Source organism: Mauremys reevesii, linkage group 14 (genome assembly GCF_016161935.1).
Source record: "Mauremys reevesii isolate NIE-2019 linkage group 14, ASM1616193v1, whole genome shotgun sequence".
NCBI lineage: Eukaryota > Metazoa > Chordata > Testudines > Geoemydidae > Mauremys > Mauremys reevesii.
Genome location: NC_052636.1, coordinates 31,282,277 through 31,296,615, shown reverse-complemented (window position 1 = coordinate 31,296,615; position 14,339 = coordinate 31,282,277). Strand labels below are relative to the sequence as shown.

The following is a 14,339-nucleotide window of genomic DNA, read 5'->3' as shown; positions in this document are numbered from 1 at the left end:
AGGGGACACCAGCAGCAGCAGGGGGCGGTGACTAGCAGCTGGGGCGCGGGCAGGGGCAGCAGCAGCGGGGGCGCTGGGCAGAGGGCAGCAGCAGCAGGGCGGGGGTGACTGGCAGCTGGGGGCGCTAGGCAGGGGCACCAGCAGCAGGGCGGGGGTGACTGGCAGCTGGGGGCACTGGGCAGGGGCAGCAGCAGGCAGGGGTGACTGGCAGCTGGGGGCGCTGGCAGGGCAGCAGCAGCAGGGGCGGTGACTGGCAGCTGGGGGCGCTGGGCGGGGCAGCAGCAGGAGCAGGGCGGGTGACTGGCAGCTGGGGTGGCGCTGGGCAGGTGGGGCAGCAGCAGGGCGGGCGGGTGACTGGCAGCTGGGGAGGCGCTGGGCAGGGGCAGCAGCAGGGCAGGGGTGACTGGCAGCTGGGGGCGCTGGGCGGGGCAGCAGCAGGCGGGGGTGACTGGCAGCTGGGGGCGCTGGGCGGGGGCAGCAGCGGGGTGGGGTGACTGGCAGCGGGGGCGCTGGGCAGGGGCAGCAGCAGGGCGGGGGTGACTGGCAGCGGGGGGCGCTGGGCGGGGCAGCAGCAGCGGGGGTGACTGGCAGCTGGGGGCGCTGGGCGGGGGCAGCAGCAGGGGGCGCTGGGCAGGGGCAGCAGCGGGGGCGCTGGGCGGTGGGCAGCAGCGGGGGGTGACTGGCAGCAGCAGGGGGGCGCTGGCGCCGCAGGACCAGGCCGGTGGAACCTGGGGCCGGACAGTCTCCGGGGGGCACTTTCCCCTCCGGTCCCTTCCCGGCCTCGCTGCGGGCAGAGCCCGGCCCCGCCTCCCCACAGGCCGCTGCGTCTCGGGCCCCGCGAGCTGCTCCCGGGGTCTCGGGCTCTGGCGCGAGGGGACGCGCCCGGCCGCGGGCAGGGACCGGCACATGGGAGGGGGCGGGGCTGGGGCTCGGGCGGGGCCGCTGCTCCTGGGGCGGTGACGGGGCGGGGCGGGGTCTCTGCGAGGGGCGGGCATGAGATGGGGCCTCCCTTACCGGAGCTGCGGAGGGCGGAAGCGCCTCCGGTGCAGGCTGGGAGATGTAGTTCCTGACTCTCCCCGGAGCGGAAGTGACGTCGGCAGAGGAGCCGGAACCGGGCTGTGAAGGAGCGTTGGCCGCTGCGGCTCTGCCTGGCTCGCGCGGGGCCGTTGGAGCCTCTCCCGGGCCGGAGAAGGGTTGGTGCCGGTGGGGCTCTGGGCATGCGCAGATCGCGGCGGAGAGCCCTTCATTAACCCCCCGTGCCCGGCCTGGGCTCCGCCCGCCCCGCTGCGGAGCTGCAGCCTCCAGGTCCCGGAGCGAGCCCCGGGGGCGGGGCCGGGCGGTGACTCTGCCCCAGTGCCCGGGGGGGGCCCGGCATCTCGCAGCGCCGGGATCTGCTCCCTGGGGTCCCTGCGTGGGGCCGGGGGGGGGGAGACGGGCGGGAAATGTCGGTGCAGCCCGGACATGGCCGGGGGCAGGTGACCCCGAGGAGCGGGGAGAGAAAGGGGGCTGAGATCCTCGGATTTACCGCTGCCCCCTCCCGTGGGGACCCCCTCCTCCCCGTCCTGCCCCTTTCTCCCTAGAGAGCCACGAGCAGCGCCCAGGGTGACCCCTCCCCAACCCCTGAGAAGTTCCCTGTCCCCGATTGTGCCCCATTTTCTCTCCCCTTCGGCAGTGGCCAGTTCAGGTCTCAGGTTTGGGGGGTTTCCCCCATTCCCACCTGCAGGGATTTGTCCTTGTGCGGGTGGGAAATGGTTCCCCCGAGTGATTCCTGAGCTGGGCAGAGGGTGAATGGGCAGAGGCTGGGGGGGCCCTGAGACAGGGACACCTCTGGGCTGGGCTGGGGGGGCCACTCTCTGCTGGCAACGGGGCCTGGGAAGGGCCAGGAAGGGGAGGGAGGAGCAAGTGTCCCCCATGGAGACGGCCCAGTCCCAGGTTTCCCAGTCCAGCTACTTCCCAGCACCTGCTGGCCCTGTGAATGTGAGGCAAGAAGAATCCATCTCATTCTGTTGTTGATTGAATATCCCTGTATAATCCTCTCCAATTTCCCCTCCTTTCTCTTGAACTGTTAAATGCTGACGTAAAATCTCCCAGATGTTGGTGCTTCTTTCTCACATTAGCAAATATTTAGTTTATGCCCCATATTCTCCTCAGTTCTGAAATACTGATATCTAATGCTCAAAAATCTTCCCGCTTTTCTCTCCAGGTTTGTGACTGAGATTAGGGCTCTGATCGTACTGAGCGTGGCCCTGTTCTGCCAGGTGCTGCAGAGACCCCAACTGAGATCTGGGCCCTGTTCTGCCAGGCACTGAAGAGACCCCAGGTGAGATCAGACCCCACTGTTGTGCCAGGTAAAACTGAGACCTGGACCGAGATCACGGCCCCCCTTGTGCCAGGCAGCGCATGACTGTGACCCAAACCGCTGCCTCCATTGTGCTGGGCACTTCAGAGACCTCGACTGAGATCTGTGTCCCCGTTGAGTCTGGCACTGCACTGACCCCGACCCAGATCACGCCCCACCACTGTACTGGGCACTGCACAGACCCTGACAGAGATCCTGGCCCCACGTTTTGCCAGATGCTGCAGGGGCCCTAAACAAAATCCGGGATCCTGTAATGCTGGGAGTTGCAGAGTCCCCGACTGAGGTCAGGCCCCTGTTGTGCAGGGCTCTGCACAGACACTGACCAGGATCAGGGTCCCCATTGTGACAGGTGCTGAACAGACACCAAGGGTATCTCTACCCTGCCACTAAAACCCCCAGCTGGTCCATGCCAGGTGACTCAGGCTCAGGGGGCTCAGGCGAAGGGGCTGTTTAATTGCAGTGTAGGTGTCTGGGCTCGGGCTGGGGCCAGGCTGTAGGACCCTGCGAGGTAGGAGGGTGCCAGACCTTGGGCTGCAGCCCCAGCTGGAACATGGACACCACAATTAAACAGCCCCACAGCCTGAGCTGTGTGAGCCCAAGTCAGCGGGCACGGGCCAGCCGCCGGTGTCTGACTGCAGTGTGGACATGGCCACAGGGACAGAGAGGCCTTGCCACAAAAAGCTCAAAGGCTAAATAGGCAATTATTCACAGCAATAAGATTTATAGATCCATTTGTGCACCAAAGTCCAGATAGCAGCATGTGTATGTGTGTAGTTTGGTTGGGGCTGGTGTAATTGTGCCCCCAGAAATATGTACTTTTCCAGCAAAACCCCTCCTACACAGTACACCCAATTGTCCACCCCTTGCCATAGGCCATTGATCCTGCTCCTGCATAGTCATAGGAGAGGGGCACAGCCAAACATTTCCTTTGATGTGCACCATTTTTCATCGCCCCTCCATTGATTCCCAGTGAGCTCCTCCCCTTCTCATTATTCCCATAGGGCTTGTGGGGCCCACCTTAGTTGCCGTTCTATTTCCAGGCACCATAGTAGCCATTACCCAGGTGCTGGCCTCCCAGTTGAGCATTTTGCATTCCCACACACCTCTTCCTCTCCCCCCAGGCCAGCCTTTGAAGCCATCCCCACCCACCTCATGCTAGCAGCAAGACCAACACCACAGACAAACATCACAAAACATAGATCCATTGTATTCTGGGTTATTCTTCCGCTGGCACCAGCATGGTTGTAGAGTGTCTGAAAAACGAAAGAAACAATTTCCACCCCCCTGGTGGGATCAGATTATTTCTTAATAATAATACCAATTCCTTTTACAAATTTCCTTGCTAATTGCAGGAAAAACAGAAGAATTACCTTCAGGCTGTCCTTATTTTGTTCTATAGTCAGGCTAGTGAATTACCCCACTCATTGACCATTTATGAAATTTATGAGGTGGCGTGCCTCAGTTTCCCACAGCTTCAGATTTCTGCTCTGTACACACACACGCTCCTTAGGGTTAACCTGTCCCCCTTATTTTCAGGCTTGACTTGTTTTTTCACCTCCCTTTTCTGGAGGGCCATAATCTGAGTCTTCTAGTAGCTTGTTTGCTGACCAGATGCATTCATTATTCTCAGGTTCTTTGTGCTGCAAATGGCAGTTTCCTCCTTCCCCCATCAGCTGGGTATTGCATCCACACAGAGTCTTTCTTGGCTGGCCTCTGGATTCAAAGCTATCAGCAGCTCAGAGACTGTTTCAAAAGGGACACATTTCACTTCCACCAGGGTTCTTATTACTGTTCACTTTCATCTTCTGCTCCAAAACACTGCTCAAAAGATCTGAAAAAGAAGTACAATCTACTATGGCTCCTTTTGGAGCCCTAACAGGATTTTAATTAAGTACCATGTTTTGTTTGCATTTCTTTTACCCCTTTTCCAATATACACTGCACCCCCCACCACTTGCTAGTCACATTCCCAGACCCCACTGCCAGGCCCTCCCCAGTGATGGTGACTTTCTCACTCCAGCCCCACTCCTTTCCCCTGTGAAAAGACATCACCCAGGGCTCCCTGCCGGCCATGTGAGTGTGGGGCAAGAAGAATCCGTCCCATTCTGTTGTTGATTCAATATCCTTGTATAATCCCCTCAAATTTCCCATCTTTTCTCTTCAACTGTTAAATGGTGACACAAAATCTCCCAGATGTTGGTGCTTCTCTCTTATATTGGCAAATATTTAGTTTATGCCCCATTTTCTCCTCAGTTCTGAAATACTGATATCTAATGCTCAAAAATCTTCCCGCTTTTCTCTCCAGGTGTGTGACTGAGATCAGGGCTCTTATCGTACTGAGCGTGGCCCTGTTCTGCCAGGTGCTGCAGAGACCCCAACTGAGATCTGGGCCCTGTTCTGCCAGGCGCTGAAGAGACCCCAGGTGAGATCAGACCCCACTGTTGTGCCAGGTAAAACTGAGACCTGGACCGAGATCACAGCCCCCCTTGTGCCAGGCAGCGAACGACTGCGACCCAAACCGCTGCCTCCATTGTGCTGGGCACTTCAGAGACCTCGACTGAGATCTGTGTCCCCGTTGGGTCTGGCACTGCACTGACCCCGACCCAGATCACGTCGCACCACTGTACTGGCTGAAGGCCTTAGCCTGTCGCAGTAAGAGAAGGCCATTCCACAGACAGTGATCTTTGATTCCTTCTTTTATACCTCTATAACTAGCTAAGTGATAAGAATACACCTACATTCTTAAAGTACAGGCCTTTGCAGACAGGCCTGAATATCTATATCCTAACACTTGGTTCTGCCTCAGCACAGGGGGCTGGAGTAGACGACCTCTCAAGATGCCTTCCAGGCCTACATTGAAATAATTCTCTTTTGTGCTGTGTCCTGTTCTACGCTGAGCTGTTCTGCATGGTGCCATTTGGAACTGGGATTGCCCCATGTCGTGTTGCATAGTTTTATGGTGCATTGTTTTGCCTCACCTTGTTTGGTGTCTTTGTTGTGTTGGATTGAGTTGAGCTCTTTTGCATTGTGTACTTTTATCCTAAGGTGTGTCAGTTTGCTTTGTGTTGCTTTCTTCTCCTTAGTATTGTGTCATTTTATGCAGTGTAGTGTAGTTTTTTGTTGTTGTTTTTTGAATGGCCTGACACCACGTTTTTATTTGGTTTCATCTTGTTGTTTTTTATGTATCTATATTGCATAACATCATAGAAATGTAGAGCTGGACAGGACCTCAAGATGTTGTCATGTCCAGCTCTCTCTGCCAAGGCAGGACCAAGTATATGTAGATTGTCTCCGACAGAGCTTTGTCCTACTTGTTCTTAAAAACTTCCAGGGAAAGAGACTCCCCAGCCCCCCTTGTAAGACTATTCCAGAGCTGAACTGCCTTAGCTCTGGGGACACCCACAGAGATTGTAGTGGTGAGCAGCTCTGGAGAGAGAGGAGACCCCAGTGAGTGGCAGCTGGGTAAAGAGACTAAAGTTGGGAGGAGAAACATTGACGTGTCCAAGGTCACCCAGGCTGTCCGTGACCGAGCTAGAAATAGATCCCAGTTCTAGTGCCACCGTACTGCTGTTTTGGGCACTGAAGGTCTCTGCCACCCTGGTGTTTTAGGCACTGGTGCAAACCCTTAGTACAGACAGAATTTACACTAGTGCACTCTGGCACTGGTGCACCATGTCCCTGTTTGAAGGCTTGCAGGAGATGGGGGACGGGGGGCAGTGACCTCCCTGAGTGCTGGGGCTGGCTGAACTGTGCAGCTGGTAAGGGAGGGGCAGCAGTGAGTGCTGGAGGTATGAGCCAGGAGCACAGCCCCACAGGGCTGGACACTGACTTCTCCTGACCCAGGGGACACCCCCCAGCCTGTGCATCCATGGACAAACCACCTCTTCCTGCAGCCTAATACAAAGGGGTCTGGGGACCTTTCCAAGCTGCGGGTGACGGGACTCTGGCGTTACCGGGGTCTGTTCCTGGCTCTGTCCCTGACCTGCTTGGTGACCTGGGGGAAGTGACAGCCCCTCTCTGTTTTCCTCCTCCCTGTTGTCTACTTGGATTGTGATCTCTTTGGGGCAAGGACTGTCCCTCTCTGTCTGTGCAGTGCCCAGCACAATGGGGGTGCTGATCTCAGTCAGGTTCTCTGCCATGTGCAGCAGGATGGGGCCCTGATCTCCATCAGTGTCTGTGCAACGCAAGGCACAGTTGATAGACTCACAGACTTGAAGGGCAGAAGGTAGAGGTGTATTTCAGATGAGGTCTCATCAGTGCCTTGTATAACAGTACTAACCCTTTCATGTGTCTGCTGGAAATACCTCACCTGATGTATCCTAGGACTGCATTAACCTATTTCACGGCTGCATCACACTGGCAGCTCATAATTATCCTGCGATCAACCAATACACCCAGGTCTTTCTCCTCCTCTGTCACTTCCAATTGACAAATCACCGGCCAGGGCCTGCAGTCTGTCAGGAGAGGTGCGCTGGGTTGTATTTAGGAATCTGAAAATAAAAGGTGAAGACGGCAGGTTCACAATATCCAATGAAATCTTGCAAACAATTATATAAATGGACCCTACTTCTGTTAAAACAACATGGTATTAATACTGATTCAAAACTGACATTAAAATTAGGAGAGAAACGCATGAGAAATGAACTGACACCTACTTACCATTTCTTAATGCCTAAAATTTTGACACTCCCTCACAGCATCTTTTTTTCAAAGCGATGCACAGCACACAGTCCAGTTAATGAATGAAAGCACACCCATTATTGACTGCTTTGTGCTGCATGAGCATCTGATTAAGCACCTAATTACAACTGTACCGCTGTAAGTGGAAATGCATCAACCCAGCTTAGCTCCAAGGTGTTTAGATGTGAATGAAAAGTTTCCAAGGCTTTGGCTACACTTAGCACTTCAAAGCGCTGCCGTACTCCACCTCCCTGTGGGGATTAATGTACAGCGCTGGGGCTCTGATCACACTGGCGCTTTGTAGCGCCGCAATTTGCAGCGCTGGAGAGGGTGTTTTTTCACACCCTGCTGCAGCGCTGCAAATTTGCAAGTGTAGCCAAAGCCCAAATGGGTCACTTGCTGGAGGATTCTCTGCAGCTTGAGGGCTTCAAACCACAATTTGAAGACTTCAGTAACTCAGACGTAGGTTAGGGGTTTGTTATAGAAGTGGATGGGTAGGATTCTATGGCCTGCTTTGTGCAGGAGGTCAGACTAGATGATCATAATGGTCCCTTCTGACCTTTAAAGTCTGAGTCTACATGGCAGAATGGTTAATGAAGAAAATACACTGAAATGCCTCTACGCAGTCCTGTTGACTTCTTCTCCCAACCCACCCCCCTCATGAGTTCTGGCCTCTTGGTCAACTCAGCTCCCAGACCCCCATCAGCTGTGCCCTCTCCCAGCCTAACCCATTTCTACTGCAATTCTTCACCCTCCTCATTCAGGCAGGGGGTTGGCGCTGCAGCCCTTAAGGTACCTGCGTTAATCACTGTCTCTCATACTGGGGCTATTTAGATTTCAGGGAACGATTTATCAGAATTACTGACTCTGGGAGGTGGGAGAGAGGAGAGGCTGAGAGAGCGTGTGCTCTTACGGCCACGTTCAACTCTGGTAGCCTCCATGTTACCTCATTCTCCCCCATGTGTCTCTGCTCATGTCAGTGTCACCTGATCATAATGCCACTGGCTTCAGCAGAGCTCCTAGACAGGAGCTACATCACGAGAGGGTTACGGTACTGAGAGTAAAATACATCACAAGGAGGATGTAATTATCCTGAAGTGAAACATTCCAGTCTAGGAAGTGAAAGAATTCAAGTACTTCATTACTTAAAATTATGCTTGACAGGATTGGATTTTTATGAATAAATTGCAGTAAATGTTAATTTCACTGTACACACACACACACAGATGAAAAATATTTATATAGGTAATATACAGAAATGCTTCTGGAGAAAGTGGAGTTTGATTTAAGGATATTTACACTGTATATTTTGGGTGTGACATTGACAATTTCTCTTTGAACAGTTCTATGATTTGGCTTTTGGACTCTCAACAGTTACTGTTATTAAATAATTGTCTGACGACCCCCATAACTTCCCACAGCTCTGAACATTGAAATTGTAAACATTGAAAAAAGGGCTTAAAAATAAATATCACTATCTATTGAAATTAAAAGAAAGAAATAGACACAATCAATTCTGTCAAACCCACTTAGCAGCAATTGCAATATGCTAGGGGATGGAAATTCACAACTAAGGCACCAACCTTAATTCTGCCCTGTAGTGACACCAGGCAATTGCCGTAGGGCTACGAATTAGGCATTTTAGTGTATATCGTTCCAGATTACAAATCGGTATGATCTAAAGACACATGAGACCTTTTCCTCAGGATAGCACCGTCACTGGGTTGTTTCTCTTAGTGGTAATTCCCAGAAGTGAACAGATTAATAAGATTATCAGTTATGAAGTGGCCATTTCAGATTCCTGGGGAGTGTCTTATTTTGCACTAGGGGCCAGGTCCTCGGAGAGACGGAACCTTGGTTTCATTTTAACTTCTCCATGTTCAGCAGCTCCTGGAATTTGGTTCAAAATATTTACATGTTTCCCTGCCCTGTTCTTAAAAGTGCTGCTTTAGAAAGTGGGAAAGGGCAGGAACTGACTGCAGGATCAGTAGCTGAGTCCCTTAGATATTTATAGCTCATCAGAAGGAGGACGGGGATTGGTGGGTGTCTGGGGATTTAATAATAAACACACAAATATCATTGTTCTTAGTGAATTTTCATCTTCTAATTCCCATAACCCACTAATTATCCCTGGCTGCCCCGGCAGTCTGGGGAGGAGAACTAGTAAACTCCTGTGGCCAGTGTGGAACTGAAGGCACAAGGATCTTTCAGTGGCTGGCTCAAAGTCACCCAGAGTGAAATTCACTTCACTGGATAAAGCCCTAGTTGCTGAGCTCTGCAGAGGGGTTGGGAGGTGAATTCTACCCCATTTTTGGGCATAGACCCCACTCCAATTCTCACCCTGATCTCAGACACGACCCCAACCTTCCCTGCAGCGATGGACCCACTTGATGCTGCCAGAGCCATCTGCCATGGGAGCTAGAGAGGACAGAGGCCCAGCTCCAGAACTGCTCCCACAGCCCCAAGCTGTGCTAGAGTTGCCCTGACTTTCCAATCTGCAGATCAGTCCAGGTGTCCCCAGCCCGTGCACCCACCACACACAAACTTTGTCACAACAAACATCCCAGGATTGGGAAAGACCATCTGGGGCTGGCTGCAGTCTCCCGTTGCTGCTGTGAGGGGAATGGGGTGGTCCCTCATAGAGGATACAAACATACCCAGGGGCAGAAGGGAAATGTAGTTTCTTCCAGGGGTTTGAAATGTTTGGTTTAGAGTCCTGAGCTCTGTCTTCCTGTTTGTCTCTTCCTGCCACTTTCAGATCTCTTGGAGAGACAAGGTGGGTGAGGTAATTGTTTTAGAACCAATTCAAAATACCTCTTTGCTATCCTGGGACCAACATGGGTACAACAACTTTCCCCGTTGTACCCCCTCCCCATCTCACCTCCCCCTCAGCTGAGACTGTCCCATGTGATAGGAAAATAAGGGTTCAGTCCTGTCGCTGGATTGGGTCTTGCCAGCACTAACGGGAGTGAAAGCCTGTGTGCATTAATGACAGCAGCAGCTCTGGGACTCGACACATAGGGAGAAGAGATGGGAGGGAGCAGGTTGTGTTTGTGCCAAGTGTGAGTTACTCGTGTGGGAATTCTGCACCGCTGCGTATGCACAGAATTCACGTCCAGCGCAGAATTTCTTTTTTTTTTTGGCTTGAAGAAGATACGTTCTGCCTGAGAAGTGCTACAGTTCTGCCTTTCACCCACCAGAGGCCCCTGTGGCACCAGAACAGGCAGCATCCAGCTGGGTTCATCTTGGTGGGAATTTGTTGCCCCGAGCTATACCCCAAATGGGAGGAGAGTTAGTGGGTGCAACTGGGGAGAGTCCTGAGACACGGCTGCCGCTAGGGGTGGGGACAGGGTGGTCATTCTCGCCTCGCAAGAGGATGTGGAAAGGGCACAGGAGGAGCAAGTGTCCCCTATGGAGACTGCCCAGCCCCAGGTTATCCAGTCCCAGATGCTTCTTCCCCCAACATGCCCCAAACCTCTTCACCCCTCCAGCCATCAGTTACCAGGCTTCCCTCGCTGCCAGCCCTTCCTGACTGCAGAGACCCTCTGAGCCAGTCGTGTGTCAGGGCTCAGCCCTCTGGCTGCGTCCTCAGGGCACTTTCTTCCTCTCTCGGGACACCATGCCACAGGGGCCCCACAAATTTAAATTGCTCAGGCTTTGGCTTCAGCCCCGGGTGGTGGGGCTCAGGGCCCTGGACTTCAGCCTCATGCGCTGGGACTGGAGCTTTCTGCCCAGGGCCTCAGTGAGTCTAATGCTGCCCTTGCTTGGCCCCTGCCCTGAAACCTGCTAGAGGCCCCCAGGGGGCCCAGGACCCCTAGTTGAGAACCACTGCCTTACCCCACGAATCACAGCCATGTTCAGGTTACTGCCAGTCATAGAATCCTAGAATCTCAGGGCTGGAAGGAACCTCAGGAGGTATCTAGTCCAACCACCTGCTCAAAGCAGGACCAATCCTCAACTAAATCATCCCAGCCAGGGCTTAGTCAAGTCTGACCTCATGCCAAAGGACCAGTCACTTACTGAGGTCAATTGAATCTTAGATCTCACAACAAAGACAATACTTGTAGCCAGTCCTGTAATAACCTGTATTAAGACTTATTTAAAAGGAAAGGAGAGTTGTTTACAAAGTCAAAGCAGGTAATCCTATAGATGCAGATGAGTTACAGTCTTAAATTTCAAAAGGTAATAGAAGCTTCTATAATAAGCAAGCTCTGCATATTCTTTAGGACTAACCCCGGCTAATCAGCTGGGGATCTCGTGCTTATGCCTAGGAACTTTGCCCCCCAGAGTCCAAGCAGCATACAGATAATCAGTTCCTTCTGTATGGGGCTTTTTATCCCCTTCCTGCCATGTGCTCTGAGCTGCAAAGTCAGCTAATGGGAAGTGAAGAGCACAACAACAGTCTTTTGTCGTCTTTCACATCGCATAATAGTCTATCTGGTGTTGATGAACCTTTCCTGCCAGGCAGGGTGTAATGCATTCAGCTGTCAATCAGCACGTCATCTAGGTAAAGTCTCTCTCCTGTCTGGTGATTTACAGAGCCACGGAGGCTCACAATGTAACTAGTCAGATATTAACCCAGGCAGCAACTCACAAGCATTCAATAAAGTGTAAGCGCATTCTTATAATCCTAATACTAACACAGGTGAGTCAGACTGATTCCAGCGATGCGTTTGTCCCTGTTCAATGAAGACATGGGGGCTTTTGCAAGAGCTAACACCTCATCTGCCAGTGTCACAGGCAGGCTGGGCAGGGATGGTGTCTCTAGCCTCTGTTTGCCAGAAGCTGGGAATGGGTGATGGGGTGGATCATTTGAGGATTCCCTGTTCTGGTCATTTACTCTGAAGCACCTGGCATTGGCCACTGAGCTAGACGGACCATTGGTCTGATGCAGTGGGCAGCTCTTATGTTCTTATGTCCACAGTCTGTATGAGGAGTATCTACTCATTGGGACTCACTGGGGAGCCACAGAAAGAAACAAGATGTGCTGAGGCAAGAAGGCCCAGTCTCAGAGCCCCCGGGGTCACGCTTGTCAAAAGCTAAAACTAGGCCCAGCCCATGAAAGGGGCACTCCCAGGAGAGACTCTACAAAGGCTAAAGCATCAAACAACTTAGTTAACCTGATACCTTGGGGACAGTGACAGGGAGAATCCCCAGAGTGACTCCTTTGATTTTGCTCTTCACTGGCCTTTGGTTCATAGAATCATAGAACTGGAAGTGACTTTGGAAGGTCATCTAGTCCAGTCCCCTGCACTCAAGGCAGGACTCAGTATTATCTAGACCATCCCTGAGGTGTTTGTCCAGCCTCCTCTTAAAAATCCCCAATGATGGAGATTCCACAACTTCCCTACGCTATTTGTTCTGGAGTTTAACCACTCTGACAGTTAGGAAGTGTTTTCCTAATCTCCATCCTAAATTGCCCTTGCTGCAATTTAAGGCCATTACTTCTTGTCCTATCCTCAGAGGTTAAGAACAATTTTTTCTTCCACATCCCTGTAACAACCTTTTATGTACTTGAAAACTATTATCATGACCTCTCTACTCCAGACTAAACTAACCCAATTTTTTCAATCTTCCCTCATAGGTGATGTTTTCTAGACCTTTAATCATTTTTGTTGCTCTTCTCTGAACTTTCTCCAATTTGTCCACATCTTTCCTCATATGTGGCACCCACAAATGGACACAGTACTCCAGTTATGGCCTAATCCACACAGGGTGGAGTGGAAGAATTACGGCTTGTGTCTTGCTTACAGTACTCCCTCAAATACATCCCAGAATGATGTTTGCCTTTTGCACTGTTGACTTATACTTAGCTTGTGATCCACTATGGCCCCCAGCTCCCTTTCCGCAGTGCTCTTTCCTGGGCAGGAATTTCCCATTTTGTACATGTGCACCTGATTGTTCCTTCCTAAATGAAGCACTTTGCATTTGTCCTAATTGAATTTCATCCTATTTACTTCAGGCCTTTTCTCCAGATCATTTTGAATTTTAATCATAGAATATCAGGGTTGGAGTATCTAGTCCAATCCCCTGCTCAAAGCAGGACAAATCCCCAGACAGATTTTTTCCCCAAATCCCTAAATGGCCCCCTCAAGGATTGAACTCACAGCCTTGGTTTTAGCAGGCCGATGCTCAAACCACTGAGCTCTCCCTCCCTGGTCTATCCTCTAAAGCACTTGCAACCCCTCCCAGCTTGGTATTGTCTGCAAACTTGGTAAGTATAACAGAGGATGTTACTGGGAGGGTTTCACCGTGTCTCAGAGGGTTACACCATGGTGGGAGGGGGCTAGGCCTGTACTGGAATAAGGTCACTCTGTGCTTCACAGTGTGGCAGAACCTAGAGTGTCCATTAACAGGGAAAAATCAGGGGGGAATCAGCATGTGGAATGGACAAAAGCCCCCTCTGCATTCTCTCACATTGCCCTTCTCGTCCTGGCAGGCTACAGATTAACGTCCACGTTTTGCTCCAGATCATTTCATCCTCCCAAAGGGAAGGAAATGGCTGCAATGGAGCTGGCTCAGGTAAGGGATTCTCAGGAGCTGGTGGTGGGGTCTGCTTGGAGGGAGAGGAGCAGTAAATGCATAGGAGGGTGGGAATTGCTAGAGGTGGTGGGAGGCAGGAAATATCTCGGGTGGAGAAAGGGAGGGGACAGGATGTGACAAACCTGCTGAAACTTATGTAATTTAGGGTGTGATGGGTTGTCACCCCGGGGTGCAGTCTGGGATGGTTCTGGGAACCGCTGTGCCTCTAACCCTCAAGCTGGGCTGGCCCTTTTCACACTGCTTTGCTGGAGATTCAGCCAGCCTCTCAGGGCCTGTTATCACCCAACACGACAGCAGGTGGCGCCATGCATCCAACTGAGCTACCTGAGTGCTTTGCCTGAGCCACTCAAGGACAGATAGACGACAACAGCCAATTTCCCAGCTCCCCAACCTTGCACACCTGGTGTAGTATAAATTTAGAATTATACCATCTTATAGTGCACAGGGATCTGTATAATGTAAGCTCATTAATATAGTTCGCCTTCCCCTCGATATGGGAAAGATGTGCACAACAAGCCTGTGCTAACCAAGCTCAGCTTTTCCCCAAACACTTCATTCAAAATGCACTGATTAAGATAAAGCATAAAACAAGTTTATTAATGGCAGAAAGGTAGATTTTAAGTAATTATTGTTAGAACAAAAAAGGAGCCGGTTGATCCAGAGGCGGATATGAATACAGGCTTCTTGATTGTGTTACTTGTTCCCCTTGACCCAACTATCGAGTAAGTACTGGATAAGTTACATCACATGCCTTTTAT

General features: G+C 51.9%; 1 long non-coding RNA gene across 2 annotated transcripts; it reads left to right on the top strand.

Annotated features, from left to right (window-relative positions):
* Positions 1-1,063: 1,063 nt before the first annotated feature.
* LOC120381369 lies at positions 1,064-13,513 on the top strand. Of its 2 annotated transcripts, none has more exons than XR_005588043.1 (3): positions 1,064-1,193; positions 2,204-2,320; positions 13,478-13,513. It is a non-coding gene; the product is annotated as an uncharacterized LOC120381369 (long non-coding RNA). The 2 variants fall into 2 exon arrangements; XR_005588044.1 differs by lacking the exon at positions 13,478-13,513 and adding an exon at positions 4,664-4,702.
* The last annotated feature ends 826 nt before the right edge of the window (positions 13,514-14,339 follow it).